General features: G+C 42.4%; 1 protein-coding gene across 2 annotated transcripts in view; it reads right to left on the bottom strand.

Annotated features, from left to right (window-relative positions):
• sbf2 (SET binding factor 2) overlaps positions 1–17,801 on the bottom strand; it is a 291,683-nt gene that overhangs the window by 86,956 nt on the left and 186,926 nt on the right. The gene's annotated exons all lie outside the window — the stretch shown is intronic.

Below are 17,801 nucleotides of genomic sequence, written 5' to 3'. Positions count from 1 at the left end.
TATTGCGAATTCAATGCAGACCGTCTACAAACTGCACCATAGCCAACTGAACAGCAGCATATTCTGACTGCACCTCCCATATCCATAACATCCGTCATTAGGGCGAGGTGAGGTGAGACTAGAACATTTAAATTTCAGCCTCTTCAAATGCCCAGCATTTTGACAACTCATAACTCCTGCAAATTTAATCTGCAAAAAAACCCTACAATACATAAGAACACATTTCACATGACATTTTTTCAATCAGAGCCAACCATATAAAAACAGCATGATGAAGTGAAGCATCCAACTGCCAATGCAGAGCCCAAAAACATTTAAAACTTGTGGCAAGAAGAGTGTAAACGCTTTTCATAAATCATGAACTTGAAAACATGCCAGGACATCTTTCTTCCCATTTGTCTAGTCTCAAAAATCAATAATTCTAACTTGCACATACAATATTTCCCTTTTAACTATACCACAGAGAAACCAATAGAAAAAATACAATGAGTACCAAAATGTTACACTGCTAAAGGAGATCAACTGAGTGTCAAACAGCATGGAAACATATATAAAAGGCCGGGACGCTCATTGCCCGCGGGGGGGGGGGGGGGGGGGGGGGGAGATGGGGGTGCAATTGAGAACTAAAGGGGGGGGGGGGGCAGGAATGAGCACCTTTGTGGCGACTCTTTTGTGTATTTTGAATGCAAAACCAAAGAATTTCACAGCACTTAGCGAGAGGTACAGGTGGCAATTATGTATCATTATAATCATCATCACCACCACCATAATCTTGGCTGGCCTGCTGAGTCGTTTGCTGTTAAATCAATATCTCTGGTTATCAGCACCCCCACTTGAGTAAACTATTCTAAAATCTATCTTATCTATGCCTCTCATAATCTAGAATATCTCAATCAGCTCCCTATTTAATCTTCTCCACTCAAAGGAAAGCAAACCTAGCCCCCATGCAGTCTCTAATCATAGCAGATGAAGTTTTGAAAAATTGGTTATGCTGCAATATAAAACTCCTGCAATGGTAAGGACCTGAGCCCACTACAATTCAGTCACCGCCCCAAAATAGATCAACAGGGAATGCAATCTCGCTGGCTTTCTACTCAATGCTGAATCACTTGGACAAAACGGACATGTATGTCGAGCTGTTGCTCATCAACAACAGATCACCATTCAAGACCATTATCCTCACCAAATTTATTATTAAACTGGCACAGTTCCAACGACATTTTAAATTTGCCATTGCTGGATGAATAACAGGTAATGATTAATCGGAATACAGGAGGGAGATCGAGCTGGGCATCCATGAACCTGACACGCTGAGTTACTCTGGCACTTTGAGGTTTTTTTTAATGCGACAATCTGTCCTGGGTTAAGCATATTGATACAATCACAAAGGAAGCTCATCAAAGCTTCTATTTCCAAAGAAGATTGAGATTTGATATGTTGCTGAATATTATCGAACTTCAACAGATGTATGATAGAAAGTATATGGAATGGTTGCATCAGGGCCTTATTTGTTAACTCAAACACCTAGGAATGAAGGAAACATTCTGGCTATGACAGACATTAACTCCTGCTTTAGCAAGGACCTGGATCCACTCCAATTCACCTTCAGCAGTTATAATCTTGCTGCCGCTCACTCTGTATTGGACCATTTGGACAATAAGAACACATACGTTGTTTATTGACTACATTTGATGCTTAACATCATCATCCCCTATACATTTATCATCATACTCAGGGAACTGGGTCTCTGCTTGTCCCTATGCAAAAGGATCCTCGACTTCATCATCGGCAGACCTTACATAGTATGAATTGACACTTCCTCCTCGTTGACCATCTGCACAGGGGCTGCGTGTTTAACTCTCTCCAGACCCACGACTGCGTAGCTAGACACAGCTCTACGCTATCTTTAAATTCGCTGACAATACCACCATTGTTTAATGAATAACAAGTAACGACAAGTCAGTATACAGGAGGAAGATCGATAATCTGATTTAACGGTGCCAGAACAACAATTTTGCACTCAATGTGTAGGAAAAAAAACTGCAGCTGCTGGTTAAAATCAAAGGTAGATACAAAATGCTGGAGTAACTCAGCGGGTCAGGCATCTCGGGAGAGAAGGCATGGATGACACTTCGGGTCGAGACCCTTCTTCAGACTGAGGGGTGAAGAAGGTCTTGATCTGAAACATCACCCATTCCTTCTCTCCCAATCTTGCACTCAACATTCACAAGACCAAAGAGCTGATAGTTGACTTCAGGGAAAACCAAAGATCCATGAAACTACTTTCATAGGTAGGACGGCAGTGGAGAGTATCAATAACTTCCAGTTATTATGGTGCATAACCGACAAGAGGTCCATTGAACAAAGCAGGTAAATGGGATTTGCCAAGTATGCAAAGTTGATCTGCATTGCCAAGGAGGGGTGACATGGCTGGTCCCATGCTGTATAGCTTCATGATTCTATGACTCAAGTTCCTAGGCTGCCCATGTTGCCAAACACTCTATCAAACTTGCACACGTGTACAGTAGAGAGCATATGTGCCGGTTGCATCAAGGCATGATTCAGTAACTCACTTAAGAATGAATATTCTGGAGACATTGGTAGACATTACCCAGTCCATCTTGACCTGCCCACCATTAAAGGGATCTACAGGAAATGCTGTGTCACGAAAGCAGCTAATATCATTAAAACACATATCACCCTGATCGCATTTCACTGCTACCATCAGGAAGAAGGTACAAGAGCCCAAAAACCTTTACCTCCAGGTTCAGAAACAGCTTATTCCCATCAACCATCAGACACTTGAACCACATTGCATAACCATACACCGGGTAGCATCGCACAATGGCAGCCTCGCTAATGTCTGAGTCGTCCTTTTCTTCTTTTGTTGTTTTTAGTTTGTTGTTAAATGTATGTTTTAGTGTATCTGTAGTTTTGTATTATGTGGGGGGTGGGGGGGGGGAAACTTTTTCAAATCTCTTTCCTCGATGGAGATGTGACTTTTTCCGTATCGTATCTCCGTCTGCACTGCGGCCTAACATCGAGGAGCTGGCGGCCTCTTGCTGGGTATTGAATTCGGGAGCTCCAACCGCGGGAGCCTGCGGACTTAACATTGTGGAGCTCGCGATCCCTTTGTCAGGGACCGACTTCGGGAGCTCCAAGCCGCAGGAGCTCCGACCACCCCGACGTGGGAGCTTCGATCGCCGGCTGTGGGAGATTCGATCGCCCCGACTGCAGATGGTTCGTCTGCCCCGACCGCGGGAGAAGAGGGAAGACTTTATTGCCTTCCATCACAGTGCACTGTGGTGGATGTTTATGTTAATTCTTATATAGTTGGGTGTCTTGATGCTTTTTTGGTATGACTGTATGACAAATCAAATTCATTGTATGTTCTCACATACTTGGCTAATAAATTCTTAGTATATTGTATTGTTGTTGTTGTATAACCATAACCCTACTTCAACACCAAATTACTCTGGGCTTTGCAGAGGTTGCACTATATACTTCATCTTGCACTATTATGGTGTAGTTACCTGGTATAACTGATCATTTATTGTATTATTATGTGTTTATTTGTTATGCTGTTGCATTAATGTGCTTGTAAAGTTGCAGCAAGTAGAAATTCCTTGTTCTGTTCACAATGATTATGATAATTAAACACATTTGACACTATTGATAACAATAACAATTCATTCATCCAACACACTACAAATCTTGGTGATGCTGGACTAACAAAATGTCCAGATTGTTAGATGTTATTTATATTAATACTCCACCGCGTTTTTATTTTAAAAGATGTAACACTATAAAATGTAGACGCAAGAAACTGCAGATGCTGATTTACAAAAAAAAGACCACAAAAGACTATTGCTGGAGTAACTCAGCAAGTCAGGGAGCATCCCTGGGGGACATGGATAGGTGACATTTCAGTTTGACACCGAGCATTTTGTGGGTTCCCCCTCCCCCCCCTCCCCTCCCCCTCCCCCTCCCCCCTCCCCCTCCCCATGGCAAGTGAAATGATTTAAAACCAAAAGGGTATCTCATTAAGACAAACCATGATGTTCATATCTAAAATACATCATGAGTGCTTCAATTTGCAACTGGACAATAAGGCTCCTGCCTACTTTCGAGCTGCAAAGATGGTGGCCCAAACTCTTGGTTATTTGAAAATTGAAACAGTCAGTGCTCATCAGTCAATTCATTCTGTATTACCTTCCTCATCGCAGTGACATTTAAGTTGAAAATTAATAAGATAAAACGAAAAACAATTCTGTGGGTTCCTTAATATATTTAAACAGGTTAGGTAAATTAAATGGAATTAAACTAGGATGGATCAAGGCGTGTTAAACAAAACCCTATAACAAAGCGGCAACAAGCCAATGGGCATTAAAGCATTGCTAGAGAAAATATTAATTTGAAAGCTGCATCAAATAATTCAAGGTTGTGAATAATACACTTTGTTAGATAAGCATATAATTGCATGTTATTATATTTATTATATTAAATTATATTTACTGCAAGAGTATGATTTTGAAATATGATCTTGAAATGTTTGATCAGAACAAGGATTATTATTCACCCAAAAGAAGGTACAAAGTGCTGGAGTGACTCTGCAGATAGGGCAGCATCTCTGGAGAACATGGATAGGTGATGTTTCGGGGCGGGACCTTCTTCGGTGGGGAGAAGAAAGCTGGAAAGGAGGAGGGGCAAGATAAATCCTGGCGAGTTATAGGTGGATACAGGTGAGGGGATGTTTTGATAGCCAGATGGTTGGACAAAGGCCAGAGATGAAAAGCCAAAACATATGAGATAAGGATGGAAGAAGTGCAAATTGTTAAGCCAGAGGAAAGGAATATAGATGGAAGGCAGAGGTCGTGGGATAAATGGGTGCACGCCCAGGTAGGGCACAGAAACGGCAAGAGGATTGAGGTTAGTTACCTAAAATTGGAGCATTGGAGAAGTCGAATAGGAAGTGCTGTTCCAGTTTGCACTTCGCCTCACTCTGGCAATGGAGGAGGCCCAGAAGGTAAGTAGGGGAATTGGAAGAGGAGTTAAAATGGTTAGCAACCAGGCTTTGGTGGACCATTTCTCCTCTCCCCCTCCATCTACATTCCTACAATGAATGAAAAATAATCCATTTTATAAAGTTTGTGGCCCAAATTTTACAACTGTAGTGATTTCAAAACACTTTGCAATCACTGTTACTGCACTGTGAAACTGAAAATAACTTAGGGAATGAACATATTTATTTTGAGTGCAGATGGTGGGTTCCATGTCTAAATGCAGAGCAATAAAAATCATTTTCATGGAAATATGACATGAACATGCCATGTTGAATGCTTTTACCAATGTTGGTTCTAATTGCATTGTGTGGTTTCTTAAAAAGAACACATTTAATATATTTATTACTTAAGCATGGCTCTTTTAGGTAGTAAAGGATGAAAACAAATTAGCCTAATATGGTCCTTTTCTCCACCACTACCCAATTAAATGACTCTTCCTCAGACTGATTCAGTCTGCTGAGTTACTCCACCACCCCCTGTCGTTGCACCTTAAAACTAGGTTCCTCTGTTGCTGGTCTGCACCAGCGAGCTCCTCCCCATCATCTACCCCACCGTCTGGACGACAGGGCCCATGCCGCAGCCCAAGGTCATCAGCTCCCCCCTCAGACCAGCAGCAGCAGCAGCAGCATGACCTCCCCTCCCAGCAGCAGCCCCCCTTCGCTCTGCTGGTCACCGCCCTGCCTGCTCCCAAGTCCACATTCCCCCTCCAGCTACATTTCAGATAATTTAATTTTTCCAAACACCCATCAATTGTGCACCTTCAGTTATCACCTGGTCCTCAGAAGGAGGAATTGCTGCAGCAAGAACAAAACTTTAATGAGCGCTGTAGCTTGAAATATATCTGCCCTAGAACCTGAAAATTAATTAATTGTCTTTTGAGGATGCAAAAAATGAATTCTGTGCAATAAAAAGACAGAAGTATTGTTCTAATTTATTCAGATGCAATTTGCAGTAAATATGTAAATGTAGAATAAAACTTCCCTAAGGAAAATTATCAGCTTGCTTCTTCTTTATCTCCAAGATGTGGAATATAGAGAACATTTCATCAAGGTATGTGTTAAAAATTAACATTCTAGTTTTGTTCATGTAAGTAACATACATACACAAACAGGTGAAATTTGCTACAGAAATTGAAGGCAGGCCACTTTTCTAGTTCCCCCCCCCCACCCCCCAAAAGTAACAAAGTTCATCCAAAGAATTCCAAAGTTATGTCAGTAATTTTAATGCATTCCTCAATTTAAATCAAAATTTCTCCCAAGTCATTGAATTCTACGTCCAAACCAAATTTGACCTCAAATAGATGTGGTTAATTTGCTCAGCATGAGAGTAACAGCAAAACATTAACCTCACTTCAAAGTCAAATTCCATTGCTGAGCCAACTGACTCCATTCTAATAAATTTTGTGAGTCACACAAACAAAAACAACAAAAAGCCTTAAAACTGATTCAAGATGTATCTTATCTCTTTAAAATGCAACACATAGCAAGTTGCTGTTGATGAAATTTAGATATGCCAGCTTTTGCCAACATATTTTACATTTAAACAAAAATCATAGACAACGAATTGAGATCCCAACTTGAATGTTTACCCGATAGCTAATCCAAAAATGGAACGCAGAATTGACACTTAATCTATGGTTGATATAATTAGATTCAATGGAAGGGAATTCATGGGATAATCGTATTAAATGAGGCAAATGACATCCATATGCCAGCTCATGCAAATAAAATATTTTAAAGATATATCCAATACTAAAGAAAATACAACACATTGCTAATCCACTGTCATTCTGTGTGGATGGCTTCTTCTTTCCACTCTGTCTTTCGTGTCTCAACCTATAATTTTGTGCCTCCTATGTCCTTAGTTCTTAATCAGTCTCTTTTCTTGCCATCATCAGCAGTTCTCTGCTCATACCAGATTATTATTGTTTATTTCTCACAAAGAGTTTTCTCCAACTCTCCTCTGATCTCTAAATGTTTTTTGTCTCCAAAGACCTTAAGTTTATTATTGCCTCCCAGTATATGGCCACTCCGAAGACCTTAAGTTCTCCAAAGACCTTAAGTTTATTATTGCCTCCCAGTATATGGCCACTCCAATAGAACATTTTGTTCAAACTTCTTCAGTCCATTTTCCTTGTAAGAGCATTAAGACCATGAAGATCAAAGTCATAAAAAGCATACAATGTACGGTGCGTCTGTGGGATAAAATGTTTCCTGGTATACCTCAACCTCTTCAGGAGTTTCAACAAAGTTGATCACAGCATCACCTTCCTCTGTGTTTCTTTGTTGGCTAAACTTCTACCCTCGCACACATAGAGTCATAGTGTGATAAGTGTGGAAACAGGCTCTTCGGCCCAACTTGCCCACACCGGCCAACATGTCCCAGCTGCACTAGTCCCACCTGCCTGCGCTTGGTACATATCCCTCCAAATCTATCCTATCCATGTACCTGTCTGTTTCTTAAACGTTGGGATAGTCTCAGGCTCAACTACCTCATCTGGGAGCTTGTTCCAGACACCCACCACCCAATCTATTCCTTTCATGATTTTGTACACCTCTATAAGATCACCCCTCATCCTCCTGAGCTCCAAGAAATAGAGACCCAGCCTACTCAACCTCTCCCTATAGCTCACACCCTCCAATACTGGCAACATCCTCGTAAATCTTCTCTGAACCCTGGAATCTGCAAAACCACCCACTTTTGTATCATCTAGTGCGTCTTCAGCAATGGATGTCTTTTCTGTCACTAGACAGTAAGTTCCAAAGATCCATTTAGAATTAAGCTTTAATGTATCCCTTGTCCGCACAATAGTCCACAGAAAAAAAAGAAATTCTAAGTTGTTTGACTCCAAGTTGAAATGAAAACCCATGTTACCTATCATATACTTCCTCTGCATGATTACCATTGTAGTCCTTAACCATGTCGTATCATATCATATCATCATATCATATATATACAGCTGGAAACAGGCCTTTTCGGCCCACCAAGTCCGTGCCGCCCAGTGATCCCCGCACATTAACACTATCCTACACCCACTAGGGACAATTTTTACATTTTACCCAGCCAATTAACCTACATACCTGTACGTCTTTGGAGTGTGGGAGGAAACCGAAGATCTCGGAGAAAACCCACGCAGGTCACGGGGAGAACGTACAAACTCCTTACAGTGCAGCACCCGTAGTCAGGATCGAACCTGAGTCTCCGGCGCTGCATTCGCTGTAAAGCAGCAACTCTACCGCTGCGCTACCGTGCCGCCCGTATCTAATTCTACATAAATTTTTTGAATTACTCATTTGTCCTCCCCACTGATCTCCTCACTTCATTCTTCATGAATCATACTACATTCATTCCTACATACCCAGTAATTCCGGTTCTATATCCTACAATGACCCAATTTAAATTCCCTATCAATAAATCTCACCGAAGAATGGATAATCTGCAGCAATTCTTATTCTAATTATTCTGACCGTTCATGCAGCTGCCCTCTTTGGTTCATGAATGGCAGTGGACCATTAAGCCTAGTATCTAAAAAGTAAACTCTCCATTATGTTATCATCTACTATTGCTCTCTGTAAAATACCCTGAAACTTAAGTTGATGGAGAAGGCAGACACTCACACATTTACACAGTATTTAGATGAACACTTGAAATGTTTTAGCGCAGAAACCAAGCATTGGAAAATGGCTTTAGTACTTGATGACTGCAATGCTCATAATTTGCTAAAGAGCCTATTTCAATGTTGGCCTTCATCAATCATTTTAGTTACTTCCCCAAAGAATGCAATCAAAATAATGAAGCTGGATTTCTCTCACACAAAGCCATGCTGACTAGCATCTTGTGCTCCACTTTTCCAAATGAATCTCACCCATGGCAAACAAAGATACAAAAATCTCTGTAGGGTCTCAGCTATCTCCTCCCATGCTTCCCTGGAATAAATCTCATCTTGCCCTGATGATTTATAAACCCATGTGTTCTGTGACATCGAACACACTCAGTTTTAATGCTTTAGCTTTTCAATGTACTGCCTTCTGAACTCACTATCTTTCATGTTTTTTTCCAAGGCAACGAAAGTTGAGGTGTAATAATTTAGGACCTCACCCACATCCCCTCATTCCACACAATGAGGATATTAGATTTTTCAAGTATTTGAGAACATCCTTGCAGTATTTCCTCTTTCCACCTAGGAATTACTTCCCACAACAGAGTTTAGAATAGGCCATCTATTCTGGGAGATTGGTGTTGACATGTGAACCATGACATGATAGGCCCCTGGTCAGTGATGCGTAAGATGACCATTTTACTTCAGAAAATGCTTGGGAACATTATTTGCATACCTCCTGACAGTTGCAAAACCACAGAGTGTGCTGCCTCAGAATTGGCAGCATTTCTATTAGAGTTATAGGGTCATATAGTACGGCAACAGGCCCTTCAGGCCAACTTGCCCACACCGATCAACATGCCCCATCTACACTAGTTCCAACTGCCTGTGCTTGGCCCATGGCCATCTAAACCTATCCTATCCATGCACCTGTCCAAATATCTCTTAAATGTTGTGATAGTGCCTGCCTCAACTACCTCCCCCAGCAGCACATTCCATACATCCACCACCCTTTGTGTAAAAAATAGTTACCCCTCAGGTTCTTATTAAATCTTTCTCCCCTCACGTTAAACCCATGTCCTTTGGTTCTCGATCTCCCTACTCTGGGCAAAATACTCTGTGCATTTACCCAATCTATTTCTCTCATGATTTTGTACACCTCCGTAAGATCATCCCCCATTCTCATGCGCTCCAAGGAATGAAGTCTAGCCTGCTCAACCTCTCCCTATAGCTCAGGCCCTGGAGTCCTGGCAACATCCTCGTAAATCTCCTCTGCGCCCTTTCCAGCTTGACAACATCTTTGCTATAACATGGTGACCAAAACTGAGCACAATACTCTAAATGTGGCCTCATCAATGTCGTATTCAACCATAACATGACCTCCCAACTTCTATACTCAATACTCAGACTGACGAAGACCAATGTGCCCAAGCCCTTTATGACCACCTTATCTACCTGTGATGCCACTTTCAAGGAACTATTTACCTGCATTCCTTGATCCCTAGTACACTCTACTACACTTCCCTGAGGCCTATCATTTACTGCCCACTTGCCCGATCAATCAAGATCTTGCTGCAATTTTAAACAACCATCTTTACTATCTACAATATGTCCCACTTTTGTATCATCTGCAAACTTACTAATCATGCCTTGTATACTCTCATCTAAATCACTGATATAGATGACAAGCAACATCTATCCATTCAGCCAATTCTCCTTGGATCCCATGCGATCTCACCTTCCAAAGCAGCCTACCATGCGGAACCTTGTCTGAAATCTATATATACAATGTCTTCAGCTCTGCCCTCTTCAGCCTTTTTGGTCACATCTTCAAAGAACTAATTTGTGAGACACAATCTCCCACGTACAAAACCGTGCTGACTATCCTAATCAGCCCTTGTCTATATGCATGTATAATTTAACCCTCAGAATAATCTCCAGTAACTTTCTCATTGGTCTGTAGTTCGCACGCTTTTCTCTGCAGCCCTTCTTGAATAGAGGCACAACATTTGCCGCCCTCTAGTCATCCGGCACCTCATCCACATTTAAAGATGACTCTTAAATCTCAGCCCGGGCTCCTACAATTTCCTCTCTAGCTTCTCCTAGTATCCCTGGATAAATCTGATCAGGCCTGAAAGATTTGTCTACCTTAATATGCATCAGGGTCTTCAGCACCACCTCGCCCGTAATACTGACTGCCCTCAAGACACTTCCATAGCCCCAAGTTTCCAAATCCTCATGTTTTTCCCCACAGTAAAACACAGGAGAAATACTCATTGAGGTTCTTGCGCATCTCCTGTGGCTCCACACAGAGTTGATCGCTTTGATTCTAGAAGGAGTCAAATTCTCTCCCTGGTTATCCTTTTTTTCCCTTGTACACTTTTAAAATCTCCTCCTAACATTAACTGCCAGAACTATCTCCTGTCCCCTTTATGCTCTCCTGATTTTCTTATATGGTTTGCTCCTCAGTCCTCAAAACTCTTCCAGAGATACACTTATCCCAGCTACCTATACTTGCCCCATGCCTCATCCTTACTCTTGAAGAGTGCCTCAATTTCTCTCGTCATCCAAGCTTTCTTACACCCACCTGTGTTGCCTTTCTCTCCAACAGGAACATGCATGTTCTGGACTCCTGTTACCACACTTTTTTTAACTTTCCACTTTCCTGACATTTCTTTTCCTTCAACGTCTCCAATCAACTTGAGTGAATTGGGACTCGCCTGTGGAGGCTCCGGCCGCATGGACGTCGGAAGCTCGCAGCCCCTGCCCTGGGTGGAGGCCGACATCGGGAGCTCCGACAGCGGCAGCGTCCGCCCGTCCCGAATCGCGGGGCTTGGGTCGGCCCGCCGCGGACCTTTCACCGTTCGGCGTCGCCTGAAATAGGCCGCGGGGTTTTCTCTGCCCGGCGGGGGCTTCAATGTCGGGACCACGACCGTCCCAACGTGCAGCGGCAACGTCTTCGCCCGCCCCGGATCGCGGGGCTTGGGTCGGCCCGCTGCGGACCTTTCACTGTCCGGCGCGGCCTAGAACGTGGCAAATTCATCAGCCTGACCGCGGGAGAAGACGGCAGGGGAAGAGAAAAGACACTCTGGCCTTCCATCACAGTTAGGAGGTGACTGGAGGAGACTCACTGTGATGGATGTTTCTTTTTGTTTGGTGTTGGTTTATGATTGTGTGTGTTATTGCTTATTTTTATTGCTGTTATTGTTGGACTGTGGGTAATCTTTCATTTCACTGCACATTTATGTGTATGTGACAAATAAACTTGACTATTGACTATTGTCTAATACCCTCAAAGCTGGCCTTGCCCCAATTTAGAATTTTAACTGGTAGGCCCAGCTATCTCTACCCATAACTATCTTAAATCTAGAAACCAGTGATCGCTGGTCTCAAAAGTCTCATCCATGAACACTTCATCCACTTGCCTCTCCCAATTTTCCAAGACTAGATCAAGCGTTACATATCGCCACGGGAAACTTGCCATCTTCTGACATCACTGAACTGCCCTCAGGCCATAAAAATCAACTTGTTTTTCCAGATTCAGAAGTGGCCAATTCTGACAACAAAAAAAAATCATCAATCTGTTTTTAACTCCAGTCCTCTCTCTCCAGAGGTGCTGAATATTTCACACATCCAGCATCTGTAGTATATTACTCCAGCATGTTGTGTCTTTCTGTTGTATATTGATTTTTTAGTTTGTATTTCATAGTTTCAGTTTTAAGATTCTCGACGCAGAAGGTGGTAGGTATATGGAACCGGCTGCCAGAGGAGGTAGTAGAGAGAGAATTACACTGTTAAAAAAGTATTTGGACAGGTCCATGGAGAAAATGGGGAGATTGTTTGGGCCAAATGAAAACAAATGGAATTACTGTGAATAGATATCTCGGTCGGCAGGGACGTTCAAGCTGAAGAGCCTGCTTCTGTGCTGTACAACTCTCTGATGGAGAGAGTTACAACCCTGTGCCCATCCCCTTTTGGTTTTATTTGTTTCATTCCATTCACATTTCATCTATTGCTTTTCCATTATTAGTTTAACTTGGCATCATGTTTGGTATATTTATATATCCATCTATCCATCTAACCGTCTAACTATCTCTATCTCTATATATCCATCTATATCTATATCTATCTACCTACCTACCACTGAAACTCTCATCTTGTATGTGGGTGTGTGCTTATATTTGTTTTTGAAATATACCCAAAACAGTACACAATAGCGCAACAATTTTAGACCCACCCTACTCATCATTCCCCCGCAGTCTCAATAAATCAAGTTTTGTTACTTTTTAAAAACAATTAACTTAATAAACTTTAATAAATGGGCCCCCCCTTCCCCCTCAGGAGAACCGGCGCCCGTCCCGGCGTGCCCTGCCCCCGACCTTCCTCCCGTGGTGCAGCGCGGCGCAGAGGGTCCAACAAGATGGCTATCGCTGCCGAGCTGCAGGAGAGGTTTCGGCTCCACGGCTCACTCTGGCTGTAGCGCTGGCCGCACGGGGCCGAGGTGAGTGGCTCCCCTTCCCCGTCCCCCCTCGCCCGCCCACAGCTCCGGGGGACACTCTCTGCCCGCCAACGGGTTCACGGATCGTCAGTTGGGGGAGGGTTGCCGGGCCCACAGGAGAGGTTTGCACCCAACGGGAGTTGCAGTGCCCGCAGGATCCCCCGCAGCAGAGATTTGGACCTAACGGGTCCACATCCGTCTAGTGTTATAATACTCCAGCCAATTTATTATTTGATTTTGAAAAAGATCTAAACTGGTAAAAGTGGGTAATATCCAATGAACACTTTTTCATTTAAACATTGTGTATACAACAGAATGACCTAGTAACAATAAAATAAATTAAAATCTAACATTGCCCCTTAAGTGATGGCACATGACCATTCTGCAGCACAGCCTTAAATTGATCAAATTTTATGTCATAAAATGGAGTATATTCTTTGTATCATATATCATCCCTCAACACAACTTCCATGATCCATTGGGTTTCTTTTCCACAATCTGAAAATGGAGCAATTGGTTAACATTCTGCTGGAGTGCTGTGATAATTGGGAGGCCAACCTCTCTTTCAGTTTGAAGAAGAGTCCCGACTCGAAACATCACCACCCATGTTCTCCAGAGACGCTGCTTGACCTGCTGAGTTCTAACAGCATTCTGTACCTTTTGTTCTCTTTCAATTGGTTCAGCTGTTCAAGCAGCATTCTCCAAAGTCTCCTTGGAAAATGTTAACATCTCCACTGAAGATGATTCATATTCATGAAAGATAGTTTTCGTATAAAGATGTGCAATTCTGATTAATTAACTGGTGTTGACTCTGACTTCTTTCACCACTATATCCTTCCGTTCTACTTGAGCTGATAAGTGGCTTAAATTGTCTCTCATCTTCCAAAAGTAATATAAACAAAAATAAATTACCTTTCATAATACAAAATTACCATTAGCAAATTTGCAGATGATACAAAGCTGGGTGGCAGTGTGAACTGTGAGGAAGATGCTATGAGGTTGCAGGGTGACTTGGACAGGTTGTGTGAGTAGAAGGATGCATGGCAGATGCAGTTTAATGTGGATAAGTGTGAGGTTATCCACTTTGGTGGTAAGAATAGAAAGGCAGATTATTATCTGAATGGTATCAAGTTAGGAAAAGGGGACATACAACGAAATCTGTGTGCATCAGTCACTGAAAGGAAGCATGCAGGTACAGCAGGCAGTGAAGAAAGCCAATGGAATGTTGGCCTTCATGACAAGAGGAGTTGAGTATAGGAGCAAAGATGTGCAGTTGTACAGGGCCCTAGTAAGACCGCACCTGGAGTACTGTGTGCAGTTTTGGCCTCCAAATTTGAGGAAGGATATTCTTGCTATTGAGGGCGTGCAGCGTAGGTTTACTAGGTTAATTCCCGGAATGGTGGGACTGTCATATGTTGAAAGGCTGAATAAGGGGTAGGCCATTTAGAACGGAGATGAGGAAAAACTTTTTCAGTCAGAGTTGTGAATCTGTGGAATTCTCTGCCTCAGAAGGCAGTGGAGGCCAATTCTCTGAATGCATTCAAGAGAGAGCTAGATAGTGCCCTTAAGGACAGCAGAGTCAGGGGGTATGGGGAGAAGGCAGGAACGGGGTACTGATTGAGAATAATCAGCCATGATCACGTTGAATGCCAGTGCTGGCTCGAAGGGCCGAAGGGCCTACTCCTGCACCTATTGTCTATTGTCTAAAATTATGTCAGCTCATGGGTCAGGTATTCTGTGCACAAAAAGTTCTATACACAATATCGGGTATGACAAGTAAGTTGGCAGACAGTATGGAATTTGATGGAGTAGTAGATAGCAAAGAAGACTTAATACCGAGCAACATAGATCAGCAATTAGTTCGATGGTGTGGTGTCAGATTGAGTTCGATCCACACAATTGAGAGGTGATTTGCTGAGAAGTGAAATTCTGAAAGCACAGAGTAAATGCTAGGGAGCCTGGAGGGTCGATGTACAGCAAGACCTTGGGGTGTAAATCCACAACTCCCTGAAAGTGGCAAGATTGGTAGGTAGGGATAGTGAGAAGAACGTTGGGATGCTTACTTTTATATGCTGAGGCACTGACGAGAAGAGTTCGGCTATATGACTATATGTCATGTTGCATTTCTACAAAACATTGATTACACTATACTTAAAACATTGTGTACACTTCTAGTCGTAACACTATGCTCGTCAGACGATTGGATGGCTGTGGTAGCAATAGAGATGGAGTGCAAAGATGATTCACCAGGATGTTGCATGGAATGCAGAGCTGTAGTTCTCGGGTGAGATTGGATAGGCTGTATTTATTCCCACTAAAATGTAGGGGGCTGAGGGGTGATCCAAGATCAGTTCATAAAATTATGAGGGACATAGATAGAGCAGATGGGTAGAATGTTGTTCCCTGGACAGGGAAGTTCAGAACCAGAAGTTTATCGTGTTAGAGGAGAGACTTAAAGGGGAATTGAGGGGCAGGTTTTTCCACACAGGAGACAGTGAATATTTAGAACAAGCTGCGGGAGGAAGTATTGTAGGCACAGTTTTGCCTATGTACAACTTTTACAATGTGAAATTACAAGATCCAAGCTCTTAAGTATGATAAATAAATTTGGTTTGATTTCCTTGAATAAAGCTGTTAGAGGTCAGAGGTTTTGCCTTAAATTCACCATACTCCATATCCTTTTTAAAAAATCTAGAAGGGTATGAGTTGCTTTTTCCATGATAAACAAAAGATCATGTGGCAAAAGAAGAATATTTACAGAAGCAAAAAAAAATGGCAAGAATTATTTTCACTTTTTGACTCTCATGCCACCTGTGTTTGTTTTCCACAAAGAGAATGCCAGAAAGTGAACAAAATTAACTATAGCTGAGGCCAACAAACCATGCTGGACATTCCTGGCATGTAAATCTGAAACTATTTTGATGCATAATCTCTTGCCCAGAGCAGGTGAATCGAGGACAAGAAGGCATTGATTTAAGGGGAAAAGATTTAATAGGAACCTGAGGAGTACCTTTTCCACACAAAGGGTGGTGGGGGTATGAAACAAGCAGCCAAAGGAGGTAGTTGAGGCAGGGACTATCCCGACGTTTAAGAAACAGTTGTTCATGAACATGGATAGGACAGGTTTGGAGGGATACAGGCAGGTGGGACTAGTGTAGCTGGGACATGTTTGCCGATGTGGGCAAGTTGGGTCGAAGGGCCTCTTTCCACACTGTATCACCCTATGACTCTATTTCTGTGGCACTTGTGACTATAGACCTTGATGATTTTTTCTAAAACCATATCAAACCCACGCCTCGCATCCATTAACAAAAACCTTCATAATATAGGTTTTCTACAATGTTGGCAATAAATGAATTACCAGTAATTATCTCTCAAATGTAACACTGTCCAAATGGCAAGTGTAAATGTAGCATTAATCTAATCACTTACAGTGCCCCCCTTAATGTTTGGGACAAAGACCCATTATTTATTTATTTGCCTCTGTACTCCACAATTTGAGATTTGAAGCAGAAAAAAATCACATGTGGTTAAAGTGCACATTGTCAGATTTTAATAAAGGCCATTTTTACACATTTTGGTCTCATCATGTAGAAATTACAGCAGTGTTTATACATAGTACCCCCATTTCAGGGCACCATAATGTTTGGGACACAGCAATGTCATGTAAATGAAAGTAGTCTTGTGTATTTTTTGTTGCATATCCTTTGCATGCAATGACTGCTTGAAGTCTGCGATTCATGGACATCACCAGTTGCTGGGTATCTTCTCTGGTGATGCTCTGCCAGGCCTGTATTGCAGCCATCTTTAGCTTATGCTTGTGTTGGAGACTAGTCCCCTTCGGTTTTCTCTTCAGCATAAAAAAGGCCTGCACAATTAGGTTCAGATCGGGTGATCGACTTGGCCACTCAAGAATTGACCATCTTTTAGCTTTGAAAAACTCCTTTGTTGCTTTAGCAGTATGTTTGGGATCATTGTCTTGCTGTACAATGAACCACTGGCCAATGAGTTTTGTGGCATTTGTTGAACTTGAGCATATAGGATGTGTCTATACACCAGAATTCATTATGCTACTACCATCAGCAGTTGTATCATCATGGAAGATAAGTGAGCCAGTACCTTCAGCACCCATACATGCCCAGGCCATAACATCCCCATCACCATGTTTCACAGATGAAATGGTATGCTTTGGATCTTGGGCAATTCCTTCCCTCTTCCATACTTTGCTCTTGCCATCACTCTGATATAAGTTAATCTTCATCTCATCTGTCTACAAGACCTATTTCCAGAACTGTAGTTGCTCTTTTAATTACTTCTTGGCAAACTGTAACCTGGGCATCCTATTTCCGCGGTTAACCAGTGGTTTGCATCTTGCATGTAGCCTCTGTATTTCTGTTCACAAAGTCTTCTGCGGACAGCAGTCATTGACAAATCCACACCTGACTCCTGAAGAGTGTTTCTGATCTGTCGGACAGGTGTTTGGGAATTTTCTTTATTATTGAGAGAATAGCTGATCAGCCATGACCACGTTGAATGGCGGTGCTGGCTCGAAGGGCTGAATGGCCTACTCCTGCACCTATTGTCTATTGTCTAATTATTCTGACATCAGCTGTGGAGGTCTTCCTTGGTTTGCCAATCCCTT

This window comes from Rhinoraja longicauda, chromosome 18 (assembly GCF_053455715.1).
Source record: "Rhinoraja longicauda isolate Sanriku21f chromosome 18, sRhiLon1.1, whole genome shotgun sequence".
In the NCBI taxonomy this organism is placed as follows: Eukaryota; Metazoa; Chordata; class Chondrichthyes; order Rajiformes; family Arhynchobatidae; genus Rhinoraja; species Rhinoraja longicauda.
The sequence above is the reverse complement of the archived record's forward strand: the minus strand, read 5'-3'. Positions and strand labels throughout refer to the sequence as shown.